The sequence below is a fragment of the Pelecanus crispus genome, chromosome 7, assembly GCF_030463565.1.
Source record: "Pelecanus crispus isolate bPelCri1 chromosome 7, bPelCri1.pri, whole genome shotgun sequence".
Taxonomy (NCBI): Eukaryota; Metazoa; Chordata; class Aves; order Pelecaniformes; family Pelecanidae; genus Pelecanus; species Pelecanus crispus.
Genome location: NC_134649.1, coordinates 996,017 through 1,015,523, shown reverse-complemented (window position 1 = coordinate 1,015,523; position 19,507 = coordinate 996,017). Strand labels below are relative to the sequence as shown.

The 19,507-nt window shown below is 46.1% G+C and overlaps 1 protein-coding gene across 3 annotated transcripts in view; it reads right to left on the bottom strand.

The window, feature by feature from the left end:
- The window catches only part of CTDSPL2 (CTD small phosphatase like 2), a 46,854-nt gene extending 27,950 nt beyond the window's left edge, over positions 1-18,904 (bottom strand). For 2 of the 3 annotated variants that reach the window (XM_075714029.1, XM_075714031.1), the window contains exon 1: positions 17,765-17,793. The gene's annotated coding sequence lies outside the window, so the exon portion shown is untranslated. Of the gene's footprint in view, positions 1-17,764; positions 17,794-18,870 lie in introns of those variants that run through there. The other variant, XM_075714032.1, reaches the window with a different exon arrangement.
- Between the last annotated feature and the right edge of the window lie 603 nt (positions 18,905-19,507).

Below are 19,507 nucleotides of genomic sequence, written 5' to 3'. Positions count from 1 at the left end.
GCTCCCAGCGTACTCACTGCGGTAGAGCAGGGGGTTCAAAGCGGCCCTGCTGTCTCGGAGCAAACAGGTAGGCAGCGTGTGCATGAAGCCACACGCCAAGCAAGCAGTACGGAGCGCAGTCAGTCCCACCAACTGCAGTCCAAGAATTCCCTGATCTCCGTGACACCTGCCAACGCCATCACAGAATCATTTAGGTTGGAAAAGACCCTTAAGATCATTGAGTCCAACCGTTAACCTAGCACTGCCAAGTCCACCACTAAACCATGTCCCCAAGCACCACATCTACACATCTTTTGGATACCTCCAGGGATGGGGACTCCACCACTTCCCTGGGCAGCCTGTTCCAATGCTTGACAATCCTTTCGGTGAAGGAATTTTTCCTAATGTCCAACCTAAACCTCCCTTGGAGCAACTTGAGGCCATTTCCTCTTGTCTTATCGCTTGTTAGCTGGGAAAAGAGACCGACCCCCACCTCGCTACAACCTCCCCCCAGGCAGCTGCAGAGCGATGAGGTCTCCCCTCAGCCTCCTCTTCTCCAGGCTGAACACCCCCAGCTCCCTCAGCCGCTCCCCACCAGCCCTGTGCTCCAGACCCTGCCCCAGCTCCGCTGCCCTTCTCTGGACACGCTCCAGCACCCCAATGTCCTTCTTGTGCCGAGGGGCCCAAAACTGGACACAGCATTCCAGGTGTGGCCTCCCCAGCGCCGAGCACAGGGGGACGATCCCTGCCCTGCTCCTGCTGGCCACACTGTTCCTGACACAAGCCAGGATGCTGTTGGCCTTCTTGGCCACCTGGGCACACTGCTGGCTCATGTTCAGCCGCTGCCGACCAACACCCCCAGGTCCTTTTCGGCCAGGCAGCTTCCAGCCACTCTTCCCCAAGCCTGCAGCGCTGCATGGGGTTGTTGTGACCCAAGGGCAGGACCCGGCACTTGCCCTTGTTGAACCTCACCCAGTTGGCCTGGGCCCATGGGTCCAGCCTGGCCAGGTCCCTCTGCAGAGCACATGAAGAGGATACCCTCACCTCACACCAAAGCTTGGGCCTGAGCACTGCTGTTCTTAAGCCTTTTCTATACAGTAATGCTTTTGTGCCACACATGAACTGCGGTCTCAAGCTAACCCAAATACAGAAATGAATTTTCAATCACCTGTGCTGTGAACTCTCTGGAAAGGGTGTATTACACAGAACTGCAATAGTCAGGACTCCCTAAAATATGTATCTTGAGTATATAAACATATACACAGGTGAGATTCTTAATTCTCATTTACCTCGTTCAAAAACCTCTGAAAGGTAAGAAGAGAGTTACACTGAACTAATTCAAGTTTCTGATTGACAGTGGATAACCATTTACCATGGGGAATTAGGAATTAAGTATATGAACACTAAAATATAATGGGATTTAGTATATTCAAAGACATAAACCACATTCATTAAAATGTTACTCAGACATTTTGAAAAACTGGAAAACATCCTGCAATGTGACTTTATAAAACAGCAATCTTTTAAAATATTCCAGTGAGAAATTTAAGATGACTACCATTTCCTGGGTAGGAATTACACAAGACTATACTAAAAACAAATGTGTGTAAAAAGGAATTGGACAGAATTGTAAAACATTGAAAGAAGACTGACACTAGTGAAATTCCAATTTGAGAATGAAAATATTACTTAACATTTGCCATACTACAAGTTGCCTGATTTTTCTAGAACTGAAACAAATATTAGGCAGATGAAAGATGAACCAATTTAATGTTTGTCAACGGTGAGTATGTATTTATCCAGCAAGGAACCATTCAACTCATCTGTACGCTATCGCCAGAGAGTTCTTTGGCTCATTTCACATCCTGGGTATCAAGCCTGGGTTATAAATATCTCTAATGGACTTAGCAACAGTTACCTACAATCCTCTCAATGACAGAAGTTTGCTTTCCTAATGCTTCATACGTTTGGCAGTGGAGAGTTTTCACTTGAATTGTATCTGTGTTTCTTTCCCGAAACAAGCATAAACCAGACTACAATACTTAAGGCACTCTCTCAGTCAAAATAATCAAGTCTAAACATGCATGTGAATTTCCTTCCTCAAACACCTACAATTCGGATTTCACCACAGCATGCCATTCGGCGAAGAGCCTGACGGAACGGCGGTGTAACCAAGTACCTCGCTTAGCCACGCTCAGTCCAGACCTCGGCTGTGCCAGGGAGGTGCGCCAAGACCAAAGGCCAACAGTCGTACAGTCGGCTGCAGGTGGGATTACACTCCACAACCCTGAACAATTTCTGTACTTTAATTCTCTTCCCAGCAGATTCTCTTTCAGGAGCTTGCAGCTCCAAATCCTCTCTCTGGCAATAGCGTAATTCCTTCACCTCGTGAAAAGTTAGTACTAAAATATTACTGCGACATCATAAACCCGAAGTCAACTTAAATACATTAACAGCAGATATACTGAACATTTAAAGACTCGAGCCATGTTTCTGCACAGTATACATGTCATATTTCTTTCTTGAATTCCTTCTACATCTATAATAAACCCAGAAAGTGGGGAAAGAGGAAAAAAAGAAAACGAAAAATCTCATTCTTCAACAGAGAAATACATGGCAAAGAGGGACTAAATGGAATTCTCGTTAAACATTTTGTGAGACAGGAAAATAAGAAATGAAGGAGCTATTAAAAAGCAGCAGCTGAATGAGCTACAGCTGCAATAAATTCCCCGTCTTCCTGAGTCCCCACGCACTAAGTTGTCAGGCTCGCTACCCTGTAAATACCGTTGTTACTCCATGGCACAGGTACAGTGTACCTACAGGAAAGAAATTCCTGTGAATGACTCATATTTCTAAATAAAAGCATACCTCCATGAAATTTTCAGTTAGGGATGATTTATTTTCCCACCACATACAGTACTACTGTTTTATCTATTTTTCCCAAAACTATTAAAAGAAAAATTAGGTGAGGCACATATAATTACAGGGTTTAAGGCTTTTTGATACAGGAAAAAGTTTAAGATGGTAGAAGAACAATAGTGATGAGCAATAGGAAGAGATAACTGACAAGAAAATTTAAAATTATAGTGTTGAACGATTTCTACATTTAATTTGGCGCTCAGTTAATAACACTGAATTGCCACCACTGAAAACTATATATTCTGAGCCTGAACATCAGAAGAGCTCTAGAGGATTAAGACAACTGAACGCACTTCAGGGGTGTAACTTGGCGAGCAACAGGAACACGTTACCTGAAGGTTTGGGGTTTTTTTAAATTTATTTGGTTTTTCCCTATCTCACCAATCTCTCTTGCATTCAAACACAACGCCCAGGTCTTTCCCAGGCAGATCAGACAGATGCTACAAATCCTCACCGGGTCTCGCAGAGCATCGTGCTCTCCCCAGCACCACAGAAGGGGGATGTACGGATGTACGGAGCTGGGGAGAGCTGGCGAGCCCTCCTGGCTGCCCTCCACGGCGCTGGAAGGCAGACCATGAGCTTCTCCCAAGAGGTGAGACAGTAAGAGAAGAGGAAAGGATGAAACTTGTGTCAGCTAGGTTGGGATCCTCAACATTCTTTACACAACCGAGCTTCTGCTGCTACAGATTATATGAAGCTCCTACCGTGGTGCCACAGCACATCTCCCTTCCAAACGACAGAAGCAAGCCGAAAAACGTTCCCTTCTCTCTGAGCAACTGTGCCCATACAGTAGTTTTTGCCATCATGGAGCTGATGACCAGTAAGTATGAAAAATTCACACTACAAAACAAAGTGTACTGAAAAGTTTTGTGGAATATATCCAATTTTAAAAACCAGAATACTCTTCCTGCATTACTTCCACAGCGTTTCTTGAAATATTTTTTACACAAAGCCAAGAAGGCAGTAAAATTTTTTAACTTTTTTTTTTTTTTTTTTAGATTTTGAGCAAGAGTGTCAATGCATGCTGTTTACGTTGTAGATACAGATGGATAGGTGACCAACACACACAACACTGAACCGTCCCCAAATTTAACAGCTGTGACAACCGATGCCTGGGTTTGAATTTGTGAGCTACCGGGGTGGGTTCAGTGTCCCACTATCAACCAGCTCAGACAATGCAGACCTCACTGCTGAAAAAATGCGTTCCTTTCGTTCAAATATTTCTGGACATACAAGCTGGATCACAGTGGGCAGATCCACAGAAAGAGGAACCAAGAACAAATGTTTTCTTCTACTTCCTTTTAAACAAACAATACCAGTCACATTTTGTCAGCACATTTCATTACTACGATGTGACCCACATTTCAAGTATGAAGAAACGTCCCAACGAGAAGACGCCTTCCTTGAGCCGCCTGAAGTCCATTCACATGGTACTAGTGATGCTTTCAAGAAGCCTAAGATCTTATGCTAGCGTACAAAGAAGCCTGAGTCACCATGGGAAATGGACAAAAAGTTGATAAGCCTATGCCCGGTGGGGAGAGAGAAATACGGGACAAACGATAACCCTAGTGTAATGATATACCTGTCTGGACTCACAACAAAGTCAAGGAAAATGACTTATAGATAAAGTCTTTCATCCAGACAGGCCCCAAAGCACTTTACGAACTTCAAGGAAATGCTTTTTTTTAGTTCAAAGATGTTGAGACTTTTCCCCTTCAAAGACTCTTGGCCTTTCTTTAACCAACTTACTTTCCTTCCCTAGAAAATTACTGCAATTTCATGTTATTCCAGCTGATGTATTTCATATTTTGCAACATACTGTATTACTTGTCACTCTTCTCAAATCTTCAAGTGTGTTTTTCTGCAGCTGCTTCCTAGAGAGACAACTATTAACTAGGAAACCATGATTCAAAGAAGTCTGGACGTAGTACTAGTATAGTGTAGGTAAAAGCAAAATAAAAAGACAATGATTTATAAAACCAGCAAAACACACCATACGTGCTATTCAGATGTTGGTGCTTGGTTATGAAAACTGGATAAATGTAGAAAGCAAACACAAGTTTCATCAAAACAATAGCTAGCAATTCTAACTATCAAAGATGCAATGCAAATGGCACCTCTCAATTTTCCTTGTTTCATTGAAGCACCTTTTATTCTCCTCTGTATCTTTCAGGTTACCAAGTCATTTCAATCGGAAATAAAACACGCTCAAACCCCCTGGGCTTCAGTCCCCTTGTTAACCATGATTTCTCAGTACGTCTGCCTTGGGCACGCATAGTTCTACGCTCCCAAAGCTTAAGCATCTCCCCTAAAAGAAACATTTTCTTAGAAAGATTTTGCCAAAGAATGAAGGCAGCTTTTAATAATTGGCCTTAGCAGAAAATAGATTCTCTGTTACTTTATTTTTCTGCTGTAGCAATCATATTTCTAGGCACCATTGTTTTGCCATTGCTTTGCTAGTGAGGCTTTGTTTTGATTATACTATATGTGTTTGGAACTGAAAGTTTATTCCCTCCAGGCCAAGACATTTTTCTTTTTGCAGCTGAGGGTACACGCTTGTAATTAATTCAGCCTTTTCAGTTTGGGTCAGACTACTAACCAACGAAGAAAAATGGAGAGCTGGGTTAATCACAGAAGAGTTAATCTCAGAACAGAACCCCAAAATCTCTTGCTGAAGAAAAATACTATTTACAGTCTCTGATGTTGCCAAGACAAGAATTTTACATTAGTCATCTTCAGATATTGTGGAGGTCACCAATAGCTGAGACGTTCTGAAATGAAAGTTTGCAGTGCTGGAGTTTTAAACGAGCGGGTAACAAATTCCACTAGAACCACCACTGTTCCTGTTGAGATTCTGGAACGGACCAGCTGTCTTTAGACATATTAGGCGCTCTGGACATTTAATCCATGCTGCTAGGCACACAGGGAGCCTATTTTTGGAAGTCATCTCCCTCTTGTTACAACCCGTGGTAGAGACAGGTTGCTAAATACTTCCTGAACAGACCTTCCAGGATGTTGTCTGACCACAAAAAAATCCTAATGAGTTATTTTTTTAATTGTTCATCTCATCCGTATTAGTTATCTTTTTAATTAACAAACAAACAAAAAACCCCTCAAAAATCAAGAAGATTAATAAGCCCAAGTAAGTCTGTGTTGGACTATGGAAGCCATGGAGTAACTCCTGTGCTTGTTATGAAACGCTACTAATTTTTGCAAGGTCTACACAGCCAGGAGAGCTGCATTTTGCTTAACTTCACCGGAAAACCTAATCTTGCTCTACTTCACCTTTATCTTCCTGTGGGATCAGAACCACAATCACATATTCCACAGGACTTTGTCATGTTGCTATCTTTTAAAAGGCTAGATAACGTTTTTGGCTGCTCCTTTGGCCTTAAAAAGAGCAGACTATGTCTATTGTAGGATAAAAACTCTACAGTGATAATATGATTCTTACTGCTCTGGAAAACATTTTTTCTTGGTGCACTATATAGCTTCAAAACCTTTAAAAATTGTTTAAACTGTGCTCTCTCCTTGTAAGGGGCTGCTATTATGCTCTTCTCACACCTGGGTTTCCAGATTTAAAAATAAAAAATAAGAAATCAACCAACTCTGTTGTTAAAAATGGGAAAAATGCCACCCCAGTGAAGATTTTTATGAATCACTGTCCATACAAATTTTAAACTAAACCTTTTCCATTACATACACATGCTGATTTCAACCTGACTTTTTCATAGCCCATTCTGGCCTATTTCTTGCATCGAGAACTTCATTCTTATAAATTTCAGTCTCTGAGATTAATTTGTTAATTTGTGCATGTACCTAAGCGAAAACTGGTATGAAAATAAGTGCTAAAGTTTTAACAGCTTTACTAATTTGTGAGTGATACTATGTTTTTACATACAACCTTAAAAACATAATGTTAAAACATTACGAACTTGAATGTCATTCAGTTTCAAAAACTTAACTGAAATGAGTTTCAGGGACTTGTCTGATCCCATCACAACGAGGCCATTTTACACAACTTATTTTCTTTCATAATTTTTTTTTTCCTCTTATTTTGTGTGAAAAATCCACAAGAAAAAACAAACCTCAATGGCTGCCTTCCTCAATGGAAAGTTATAGGAAGTTTCTCGTCAATATTCCAATAATACAAAGTATAATAAGCGTAAGTTACTAACAGCAACAAGTTTTGTAAGCCAAACCTGATCTGCATACACACTATAATGTTTCCATTCTTCTTTGAATTTACCCTGAATTTCGCTTATTTATTTCACAAGCTCATTGCTTCCAGTTTGGTCTAACATATCTCTGCCACTTTAAAATGCGTGCGACGTAAAGAAATAGTAACTTTATGGCTGTGAAGTAGCAGATATGGCTCTGTAAACAAGCAGGGAACTGCTCTGCTGAGTGAGAAGATAGTGTTTGTCTAGTGCCTTACTTTGGGATGTTTATGTTTGAGAAAAAGGTAGGAGCTATAGAACTACTAGTACTACTGTTACTGATGCCGTATGATACAGGCTTGCATTCTTAAGAAAAACCATGCAAAATCAGCTAGCATTTTAGTATGCCTGGCAACCTGAGAGACTTTTCAAGTCAGAGAAAAGGGAGGTTGCGCATCTGTATCACGGGGCATGGATTTATATGCTACACCAGTAAATTTGAATGGAACAGAGGCAGCTGAAGTCCACTAATCTCCACACTCATCCCATAAATCTGTACCTATATATTTTAAAACAGAGAAATCTGCAAGAACAAAAAGTGCTGATATCACCTGTGAGCTTACACGGTTGTTGGCTTTTTTTTTTTTCCCCAATCATTCCGCAGTATCAGGAGGAAACCTAGCCTCTCTATCAGGAATCCCACAGAATAAGAAACAGCCATGCCACGTTCCAAAGCAATGCAAGTCTTCTTGACAGTGATTAATTTATTACATTACAAAGGAGCTACATTATCATTTGGGAGAATTTTCCAGATACTGAGGAGACCTAACTTAACTTAAATACCAAACTTAATGCAAATTAACTTAAATATCAAACAAACACTCGGAAGGAAGTCAGTTGTCACCTTTGTGCCTTAGATACACACGACAGAGCACACAATACTTCCCACTGGAAGCGCTGAAGAAACAATTTAGCAAAATGATGGAAGAGTATTCTTGATATTTATAAATGTTTTAATGAAAATAGAAGGAATGCTTTCTAATTTACACACCTCCTTCCTCTACACCCCTTCCAGTTCAGTAGGTACTTTTTCATCGTGCGTTATGACCAAGGGGTGTAGGAGGAGAGGAAAAGAAAAGGCAGGCTACAGTTCAGCGCTGTTTCCTCCGACAGTAAAGTCAATTTAAGGAGCTATTCATTCCTCCACTGACTGTGCCGTTTGCTGCCTTTCAGCATGTAGCTGCAAGACGTTAGTTTCTGCAGAGCAGCTGGCACGGGGAGTTCCAGCCTCCCCTTCCCCGGCACAGCTCACTCTCACCGCACGAGAGTTCCCCGCTCTGACAGGCTGCGGCTCCATGACAGCCTAAGCCGACCTAATTGCTGTCATACCCTTGCACCCTCCCCGAGGCAGCTTTGGCACTCGGCTAACCCTCCATTTAGCCATATTTTTAGGCCAGCTTAGTAAACTGAAATGTTTCGACACAGAATCACAGGAACGAGGGGTGGAACAAAAACATACAACTCCCGGCAGGGGAAAGGACAGCTACAGTAGTGAACCAGCAAGCCCAGGGCATGGGGTTAAAGCCCCATACCGCGATCGTCCACGTATAGCTACATAACCCGACACAACCTTTAGCTGTCAGCATGCTCTCTGCCACAGTCGCGGACGGTATCAGCGGCACAGCCTTCGCCGGGCTGGTGCTCAGGAACAGCTCAAAGCGATACGTGGGAGCGGGCTGTTCCCTACAGGCAGGGCAGAGGAGGCCACCCTGTTTTGGAAGAAGAGAGCTTAGCTGGGAGGACGCAACCTGCGTCCCGCCGCTTGCTCTCAAGGCCACGGAACGCATCCTGGCCCATGTCACCGACCGGGGACTGTAGCAGCAAAGAGGCTGTTCTAAGCTGCTGTGGAAGCACAGCCTCAGCTGCTCCAACATCAGCTGTGGGGCTGTTTCTTTTGTTGATGTGATCACTGAAACTATTCAGGTTTAAAATTTTCCTTTTATTTTCTGGCATGTTATTTTAACAAAGACCATCCGGTCACAAATTTTTAAAGTAACAGTATTTTATGTCACGGGTTTCATTCGCTTATTGTATTCTTTGAAGGGCTGCATTCTTTAGCATAAACATTGATAAGCTTTTTCTATTACAGCTGATTTTTTTTTAGAGCCTGGTTTCCAGAGAAAATAAGGCTTATACAGTTGCATTGTCCTAACTGTCTGCGTGTCTGCCAGTCCTCCCCTGGCAAATGTGGAACCCACTGACCACTATCAACCCAATATTCACAGAGGCAGAGAAATTTCAAACATAGTAAGTTCCTACAAATTTTCTGGAAATCAAAAGCTATGCAGGTAAGACAGACCCTTTTAGCATCCCCAATAAGCGAAAGATGGCCACAGCCCAGTCCTTACCCCGCATCCACTCTGGCTACACACAGACACACTCCACCTTGACTCCCTTCCTAGCCTACCTCTAAAAAAAAGGTCAGCTCCTCAGCAGAGGCAGGGCAGCGAACGAACAACCATGCGCTCTGCTTCCAGCTCAGCCAGCAAGCCAAGCCAGCGCAGGCACTTCAGGCACCGGGAGGGAGAGCAAACAGGAGGTACTCTGACTGGAGGTGGGGATACTTGAAATACTGTGGAGAGAGCATCTGGAGGCATTACGGGAGACGAGAGGGCTGGAAGGCGCAAAAGAATACGAGTCTGTGCGAAAACAGACCTTATCAGTTCTGCTGTTCAAGAAACAACATATAACTAACCGGATTGTTTTAGCCTGCGCTCGTGATTATCTCATTAAGAAGGATCCTCATTTATGACACTTACAATATGACAATAAAATAACTCAGAAACAGAGTTTGAAGAAAAATGCTAAGCACACCATTCACGTAAATGGTTAACATCTTTTGTCCCTGAGCACCACAGTGGATCAAAACTCCTACAGAGTAATATTTAAAAACCTGCACATTAAAGTGGTGGTGGTGTGGAAATCATTCTCTTCTCATCCTTTCGGTATCGTATATGTTATAAAACAGAACTTAGTTTTTTAAACTCTCTTTGAACACAGGGGATAAACAAAGTCCACCCAGCTTAGTTTAAACAACCATCTACTGCAAACAGAGTTAATTCAGCAGACTTTGTGCAGAAGCAGATGAGGACTGTCCATCCAGCCACAGGAAAAAGAGCAGAGCTCAGCTATGGAACTCAAGTAACAGGTGAAAAAGCATCCATCCAGTCATTCGGAAAGCTCCATACAGATTTTACGTGATTTGCTTCTATCCTCTGCTGGCTGACTGAAGGCTCTTAACCCTCTTTTACAGCCTTTTCACATCAGATTTGTCCTTTCTATCAACCGCCGTGTGCTTCTCACTCCTTTCACAAGGAGCTTAACACAAACAAAAACTTTGAAAGTGGCATGGCATATTCTGCCCCCTCATAAGGCAAGACGTTGCTTAACATAAATCTGCACCAGTTTTCATAAATCTGCACCAGTTTTTTAGTTTGGATCTAGTTAGCGTGAGCTTTTGAAATAGATCTTCTCATCATCCCGTGTATAGTGCTTCGGTTCACACAACAAAGCAGTCTCAGAGCATACCAACTGGAGCGCTCCGACTGAAACCAAACTGGAAGATACACTTCAGCCACTAAAGGACACGGGACCAGACCAAGCTAAAGCCTCCAGAAACGCAAACAGCATGGACATCGAGTCCTGAACACCAACAGACTCATTCTCCAGGTCTGTTCCTATTGCACCATGCTAGCTGACAATACAGATGAAGACTGACAACACTCTGAGTAAGCTGATACAACAGTAGCGGGTTTATCAGCACGGTTACTTTAGTTTAAAAATAAAGCTAAACCATTAAACAAAAAATAAAGCCCTTTACCCTAGTAATTCTCACAAAATATCAGCTAACTGCAAACGCAGGCACAGAGCCTTTCAGATTCCCAGCAACAAAGCAAATGGCACATTAAGAGCTACGCATACTCCTCTAACCTTACAGCACCTACGCTAAAAGGGAACAGAAAATACATAAAGAGGAGAAAGAGCAAAGAGCAATCTTCTTGAAACAACTTTTTAATTTTGAAAGCATGGACCACTAATGACAAATGTTTATTTTCTAATCTTGAACTATTTTATGGTTTGGAACCCTATTATGTTAATTGACTCAGGACATTTTTATATTAACTATTAATCTTTGAGACTGAACATTATCAAACTTTTTCCAGGTATATAATAAACCAATCTCCTATCAAAACAGAATTATCTTCAAATAAGTCCACCATGGTAATTAAGCATAACAATTAAGCATGACACCTCTTCACCCAAAACTGCATCTATACAGCCCATTTTTCCAACTGAGCTCTCAAAGACTCTCTCTTAAAGAGCACTAGTAAGCTTTCTAGTCCCTAAGCAACACAGAACTAAGGAACTCTAAATCCAGTAATTACGGTTGTTTAAGGGTATCACTTTAACTACATTCTAGTCTTCAAAAGTTTATTCCAAATCTGTATTTTTAAGAACATAAATTAAGAGTATCAAGATTATACTAACTTTCTTGTTTTCTTCTTTAATATTCATCAGTTCTGTCTTGCTAGGCAAAATAAACGAGCTTTTCCAAGTGTATTTAAGTTGACTTAATTACAACTGCTTGGTCTTGACAAGAGTTTAAGGTGTCAAATAAATTGTGCTAGGTAATTCAATCAAATATACTATATTTAAGTCTGGTATACACAAAGCCCCTAAGTACCTTTAATGTTCTTGTAGATATTTCTGCTATTCATAAATTACCTCCTTTACTTCTTGTATACTTCCCCCCCCCAAAGCAAACCTTAAAACTTCAGTTCATACTATGCTTTTCCTTAGCAAACACAGAAACAACATAACCATTGCACATCTAACTACTACTAACTAGCTTTCTCTTATCCTCTTTGTTTCTTAACTTCTGACATTTCTTCTTCATCATTTCTCAGACACGCACGCAGATACAAACGGCAGACAACAGACATGTAACTGCAGTACAAGCAGCATGTCACAATTAGCCACATTTTCAAAAGCAACTGCACTCAGCCCTCACCTATAGGATTTATCTCCCTCCCAGGTGGTGGATTTGGATCAGGTGACCAGGCATCACAGGACAGCCCAAAGGCATTATTTCATATAAAAGGAAGCCTGCTGCACCTAAATGAGCTCCCCTAGGATAGTAAAATGAGAGAAGTTCCTGAGAAAGGGAGAAAAGAGAAGCAGCTCAGGTAGCGTTATCGCATATGAAAAGGGTATTGGAAAATGAGGCGAGGACAAAGGAGACTATAGAACCTAGCTGTTACCTCGAGCCAGCCCACTCCTTCCTGAAATAGTGAATGCTTCAAAAAAACACCAGCTATGAGATGTAAACTACAGAAGAGCAAGCCTAGAGGAAACTACGACGGATGAAGCAAAATCCCACCACGGGGGGTAAGAAATAAATATACCTGTATTAGACTCTGCTTCAGCACCTTCAGCCCCTGTATATTAAGCAGAAGATACTGAGTACCCTCAAAGCTCTAGCTAGACTAAGGAAATCTCTATTAGACTGTGTCTAAACCAGAAGCTTTACCAGCATGATACTACCTGTTAGAAATGTGGAAGGAAGGGGGAAATACTATTTTTCCCTAGTCAAATACAGCGAGGGTAAGAAGCCTCCCAGCGAGTGCAAATGCAACTCGTGCTGGCAAAAGGAGCCCCTTTGCGCAGGGGTTTTGCTGCTAACTAGGCTGGCGCAGCCACGCCAGGAAAGTCCTTGTGGTATAGTCTAATCCTTAGATTGAATTACCTACCTTCCTCTAATTAGCACCTCCTAAAATATAGGCTGAATCAAAGCAATCATGTTTTAGAATGGCCTAAAGTAAACCGAGTTATGATTTAGACTGAATCGGTGCAGCTAAAGCTAAATTGCTTAGAACAACTGCTCTGATTTCATCTGAGTTCCTGTTAATTTATTAACTTAAATTAGCTATTCCTAAACATAGCCTAAATAAGGACAGGTTCCTTTTCTTTCATATGAGGCTTCAAGGATGCTAACGTGCCCTACAGTATCACCTTCCTAGCCTTACTCTGCTGATAATGACGCTCCTGCTGTGTTGCCACTGTGTGTGTTTATATATATAAAATAAAGCGATTTATTTATAGGTAAATTCTAATCCAAATGTTTTAGAGCCTTAGATTTTTTTTCTCCTACTTAGACTTGGTATATTGGCCATGAATAGTAGGATATATTTTTTTTAGCATTGTGCTACTTGAAGTAAATATGCATAGCTTATTTTCCAGATGCTGTGGAGTTAACTGCTCCTTTTAGTTAAACTTATTTTCATGATAATGTTATACTTAAAGTCACACCACTACAATAAATATTATGAATTCAAAACTAGAAGTGGTTTATGCCTTCTCACTAGATTCCTCACCCAACAAAGAGAATTCAGACAGGAGTTAGGACCGTTAGGGATAACTTCAATTTCCATCAACTCTTTTATATGCAACCCTGGCATCCAGATCACTTAGGGGACAGAGGATCCTCGTTAGATCTAATGCAACAGAGAGGCGACTTCCTAAATGGTGGCTTTAGGGTTATTTTTAGCTAGATGCATAGAAATCTGATTGAAGGGGCTAGACTCCCATAAAACTTTCCCCATGGGGAGCTGTATTTTTTATCTCACAATGCAGCAGAGATCAATGCGGCTGCCGAGTTAATCCCGTCCACCAGCGGCTGCACGTTTCCTTCCCCTCGGCTTGTCTGCAGATCTCAGTGTTACCATAAATACCAACCCATCAGCCAGGGAAACTGAGGCAACAAAGGACATACGTCAGATCACGCATCTGATGGTGTTGGCAAAGGTCAAAATACACTTCAGGCTGACACTCAACTCCTTATTTTCCTATAGCAGACTGTCCTGACAAGTGTTTTCCTTGGATCATGAGGTACGATGAAAGAACTCCTTATTTTCCATAGCTAAGAGGACCTTAATCAAAGTAATTACTGAAACTGATCTGATTGGGAAGTAATCTATTTAGAAAAAGTTAAGACTGCCAACTGGGAAGCTACTATCCAACCTCTGAAACTGATTGCTTTAGATGTGGATGATTTCACACTTAATTTTTCAAGTGCTGTTGAAAATGTCTTCACCTGTGAATGTAAAATATTTATTTTTCTAAAATGCTAAATAATGGCCATCTAGGCAACTCGACATGTAAACAACATGTTATATTGGCATTCAAGTATCTCCATGCACGTGAGGTTCTCCTCCAAGCAATCAGAAGAGATACGCTGCACTGCAACTAACACCGCACTTCAGCAAATTAACCTATGTGTAAAGTACTCTATAGGGCCTGCCGCTGTCAGAATCCCTGCTCGAGATAGCTACTCTCTTTAAACAAGCTTGTAAAGAGCTTACTGTTCCCTTACAGGATCAGAGCAGCATGACTCAATTTAAATATTCTGCCCCCTAAAAATTGCAATCTGTTATGAATTTGATTAATCAACTATGTACTTACAGTGCGTATCTGCATTTTTTGAAGACTTAACTGGGATGTATAAACACCAAATGAACTTTTCATAGACAATGGATGAAAAAAAAAAATCTTCCATTTAAAATTTACAGGAGATGGGTACCAATGCTTTAGTGGTAACGTAAGCTGCCAGCAAATGGAAGAATTTCATTCAGACTTAGTCCTTTACTTTCTGGCCTAATAAGAGTAAGAACCATCATATCTGATCTACTGACAGTAATGAATCAGAAAGGTGCTTGTCTGAGAGGAATGCTCCTGAGAAAGTACAAAATAAGGATGCAGTCACAGGGGAAGTGGGGGACACGACAGCCTTTAAATCTGGGATAATTCTAATAGTCCTGTGCTGACATTACCAAAGTCCGAAAAGCAAGGTACATAGAAATTGGCTCCCCTCGGGTGACCAGGCTGAAAACACATGGAGGGGGAAGAACTTGCACAGGGTTTGACTAAGGAAAAGCTGCAAACCCATAAACTGGAAAAGGCAATTTTAGAGTTATACAATTACACTGGCTTCAGCAGTGATCTTGAAATGATCATGATGATGTTCTGGAACTTCCAGTTATTCCTTCAAAAGGGCAAGAAGTCTCAAGCACATTAATTTTAAATTTCTGCCAAATTCCAGTCCTACTCGATCCATCCTGCTTTTACAGACTCACAGAACGGTTGAGGTTGGAAGGGAACTCTGGAGGTCATCTTGTCCAACCCCCCTGCTCAAGCTTGTTGTGCAAGCTCTTGCCAAAATAGTTCAGCATGACTTTCAGTATTGGTTCTTACAAAAATGTGCAAGTACTCCAGGTTATTACTCCACTTATACCTATGAAAAAGTTTCTTCCACGGGAACGAAAGATTTGCATAGAAAACTGCCAGAAAAGAAAATATGATTCTTAAAGTCTTCTGCAAACACTATTTTTGTTGGTGTCAACCTCAGCGGCATTACAAGTGATCAAAGAAAATAAAAGCCAATACAGTATGGAAAAACTTTGTAAGATGAAGACTAAGTTTCCTTTTGAATTCAGTAGACTTTTTTTTTTTTTAAACTGCCTAATGCTATTCAGCCTGCAATAGTGTCACGTCAGTGTGCTGGGGAATCAACATAGTGGAAGGAAGTTATCAACGCTTGCGGTGGAAGTCTGAAGATGGAAAATTACCTTTAAATTATGAAAATGCATGTACAGCTCCAGCATATGTGGAATGTTTACATCTTTAGAAAAATGATCTAAGTGTACCATTAAATCTCTGGGACAGACTGACAAGAGAATTTTTTCTTTAATGAAAGAACTTTCTCAGATGAAACAGGAATGTCAGCTTCAGTGCATACTCCACTGACTGGAACGGGATCAAGTCTTAACTAAGTTCCACACAATGTTTTCAGGGGAAAAGTGGAGAATGTTTTATGGAATTTAAGTCTGGATTTGGCTTGCATCCTAGAACATATATCTTGTTATGAAAACTGCTGAAACGCTTTTAAGTGGGCAAGCCACAAGTGTCCTTGGAGCTATCCAGTCAACTGGAAGTCACACAGGCAAAACCTCCTAAAGTAGAAAAGCTAGAAATTGGAAGGGGGGGGTGAGGGAGGGGCAAATAATCTTGGAAGCATATCTGTTATATAGAACTGTTCGCTTGTGCCTACAGCATGAAGCAGTTACAACTTGTTTTCTGCTATTGTCACAGATCCAATATGTTACTCTAGCTAAATCATAATCTCTTCCTGCCTCAGTTCATCCATGTGTAAACCTGGTTCGCTAACTCTTACCTTAATGTGTCATGGGGCTTAATTAATAACACTTAGGTCCTTTAAGCCCTCTACAAACATTAACTACTTCTTGTAACAACTCTCTGAGGTATTATTATCCCCATTTTACTGATGGAGAAATGGCAAAAGAGGTTGTGACTTGCCCAAGGCAACAGAGTAATAGTTACACTTACAGATCCTCTTCATGGACTACTGTATGGTAACAGTGGAAACTTATCAAGAAAGGCAAAGCCAATAAATACAATCTCAAAATTACTTTTAAAAGTGCACCATAAGCAACTGGAAGACTATGAAAAACCCCTGCCAGAAGCGATAGGCTTGGGATGGAGATAAGTGCTACGCTCGCCGTCGCAGAGGAAGAAACATCCCAGGCAGGTCTCTGCTGGGGCTCGCCAAAACGGTCACAAAGAAATAGCAAGACCTGTCTGCTCCCAAGTACCATAAAATCGAGCAACAGGCTCGTACGGTACTCTTCAGCAGGAGAGAAGCGAGCAGGTAATCGCTGTGGCACGCAAGACGCTGCCACCCCAGGCCGCCTCCCCGGCACTGGCAGAGGATGCCGGCACCGGGCTGAGATGGCGGTGGTCCCGCACGCCGCCGGCCCCCGCCCTGCCCTCGCAGGTGACAGCGGACAAAGTTGCCGCGGTTCCCCTCCGCCCGGCCGCGCCGACATCCTCCGGGCAGCCCCCCGCCGTCCCTGCCCGGGCACCCTGCACGGCCCCGCGTCCCCCGGGAGGGCGGCGGCCCCCCGCCCCGGCGGCCGGTGACAGGCGCGTCCAGCGCTGCCGCCCCGCCGCGGCGACGAGGGCAGGCAGCAACAGGCGCGTCCTGCGCCGCGCTCCGCGGGAGCCAGCGCCGGGCACGGCCCGCCCGTGCGCGGCAGCGGCCGGGATGCCGCCCGCCCAGCTACGCCCCCTCCGCCGGCCCGGCCCGGGACGCGCCCCCGCCGCCGCCCCCCGGCCCCGCGCAGCGCAGCCCCCGCGGCGCCCACCGCCGCCCGGGGCGCGGAGCGGAGCGGGACGGGACGGGACGGGGGGCGGCGGCGGCGGCGGCGGGGACTCGCCGCAGGCCTCGGCCTAGAGGGGCAGGCGGGGGGTGTCAGCGCGGGGGTGACAGCCGCGCCGGCCGCTCCGCCCGGGCCCGGGGGGTGGCCCCGGAGGGCTGCGGCCCCGGCTCCGGCGCGGCCGGGGCTGGCTGGCCGGCCTCCGCGGCCGGCGAGGGGAGGCGAGCGGGGAGGGACGGGGTGTCTCCGCACGCAGCGGGGCGCGGAGCAGCGGCGGGCGGGGACGCGGGGGCCCGCGGCGGGGCAGGCCCTGAGGGGAGGCTCCCGCCGGTCACTCCGGAGCGGCCACCCCCTTGCCTCCCCACCTGATCCCGGGCTGGGACCCCGCGCTGGCTGAGCCGCCGCCTCAGTTACCTGCGGGTGCGGGGTGCCGGGGAGTCGGGCCCCCGGGGTCCGGGTCCCCGGCGGCCGGGCCGGGCCGGGCCGGGCCGGGCGGGCGCCGCTGTGTTTACACCGCCAGCGGGGCTCCGCGCTCCGCAGCCGCTCAGCAGCCAGTCGCCATTTCCCGCCTACCGACCTGCTACACCACACGGAGGGACCCGGATGGGGAGAGGGGCCGCCGCGCAGGCGCAGCCCGGCCGGGGGAGGGGGGCCCGGGGACGGCGGCGCCGGGGCAGGCCGGGAAGGAGGGAAGCCGGGGCCTGGCGCGGCGAGCGGCGCCCCGAGGCGGCGGGCCCGGCGGGCGGGCGGGCGGAGAGCGGCGGGGGTGCGGGAGAAGGGGGCCCGGCCGCCTCTTCCCCGGGCCGGCAGCCGGCGCCAGGGGCGGGAGGCTGCGCCTGAGGCGCCGGAGCCGAGGCTGCCTCACGCGGAGGAGGCGGCGGCCGCCTCGCTCCCTTGGCGCCGGGCCGAGCGCCGTCCCGCCGCGCCCTGAGGTGAGGCGAGGGGCGAGCTGCGAGGAGAAGCGCGGGGCGGGAGCGCTGCGGGGTCCTGCCGAGCCCGGGGCGGTTGCCGTGAGGCGAGGCGGGAGGCGGCGGGCGGCCTGAGGCGCCCTGAGGCGCGGGGGGGGGGGGACCGGGCCGTTGGCCGCCGCGGCGGGGGGTGCGCTCGCTGCCGGGCCGGAGCGCGGCGGGCGGCCCCGGGGGCCCCGCCGGCTGGGGGGGGGCGGCGGGGAGCGGGCGCCCGGGCTGTCCCGCCCGCGGCCCGGCCCGGCTGCGTCCCCCGCGCCGGGGAAGCCCTGTCCCGCTGCTCGGGGCAGCCGCTGCGGCCGGCGAGGGAGCGTTTCCCCGCGGAGCAGCGGCGCGGTTGCGGGCGGGAGTAGCGTTTTTTCCGGCGCTGCCCGGGGAGGAAGCGCCGGGGAGGGTTCGCCGCGGCCAGCGCCGCAGCCGCGGGGGGCGGGCGGGAGGGAGGGAGGCCTGCGGGCGGCCGTGGCCGCGGCCCGGGGGTGCTCCCGCAGCGGCCGCCCCCGGTCCCCGCCGCTCCTGCCGCCCCTGCCCTGCCCGGGGGCTGGCGGCCTCGCTTACCTTCCGGCAGGCTGGGGCCGCTCCCCTCGGCGGCTCGGCCGGGCCGTTCCCGGGAGGCTGCCGGCTCCGCGCCGCGCCGGTGTTCCCGGCGCTGCCCTCCCTGACCTGCCGTGGTTTGGATCGCTCGGCTTACGCAGCCTCACCTCCGCTGGCAAAGCGTAGGGCAGTGCGGGTTCTGTGGTTTGAGTTTGTGTTTTAAGACGCCCGTGGAGTCTAGTGTGAAGTTTTTAGTTCCACTTTCTCTTTTTTTTTTTTTTTTTTTTGGGGGGGGGGCAGCCTCTTTCCCTGTGAAATGTTGAGGATGCTGCGTGCTTTAGTATTTGACTTAATGAAGCAGCCTGACCATCTCATGCAGTAAAGTATAAAAGGACGTAGCGAGGTTAGATTTGTAATCTGCATCCTACTGAACTCGTATATCTAATTTTTCTTTCCGCTGGCGCTCGCTTTTATCCACCGAGCTTTTTAAAGAGAAGCGGGTTAATATGCGTTAGGACATAATGTCCTAACTTCTCAAGGTGTTGCTGAAAATGGAATGCGTTTACCAAAGTAGCTTGTATCCGTGTTCTCTAATTTAGCAGTAGGCAGAAACCCGCACAGGTATTTTGTGTTTTCTTTTCCCAGTACCTGTTGACTCCCT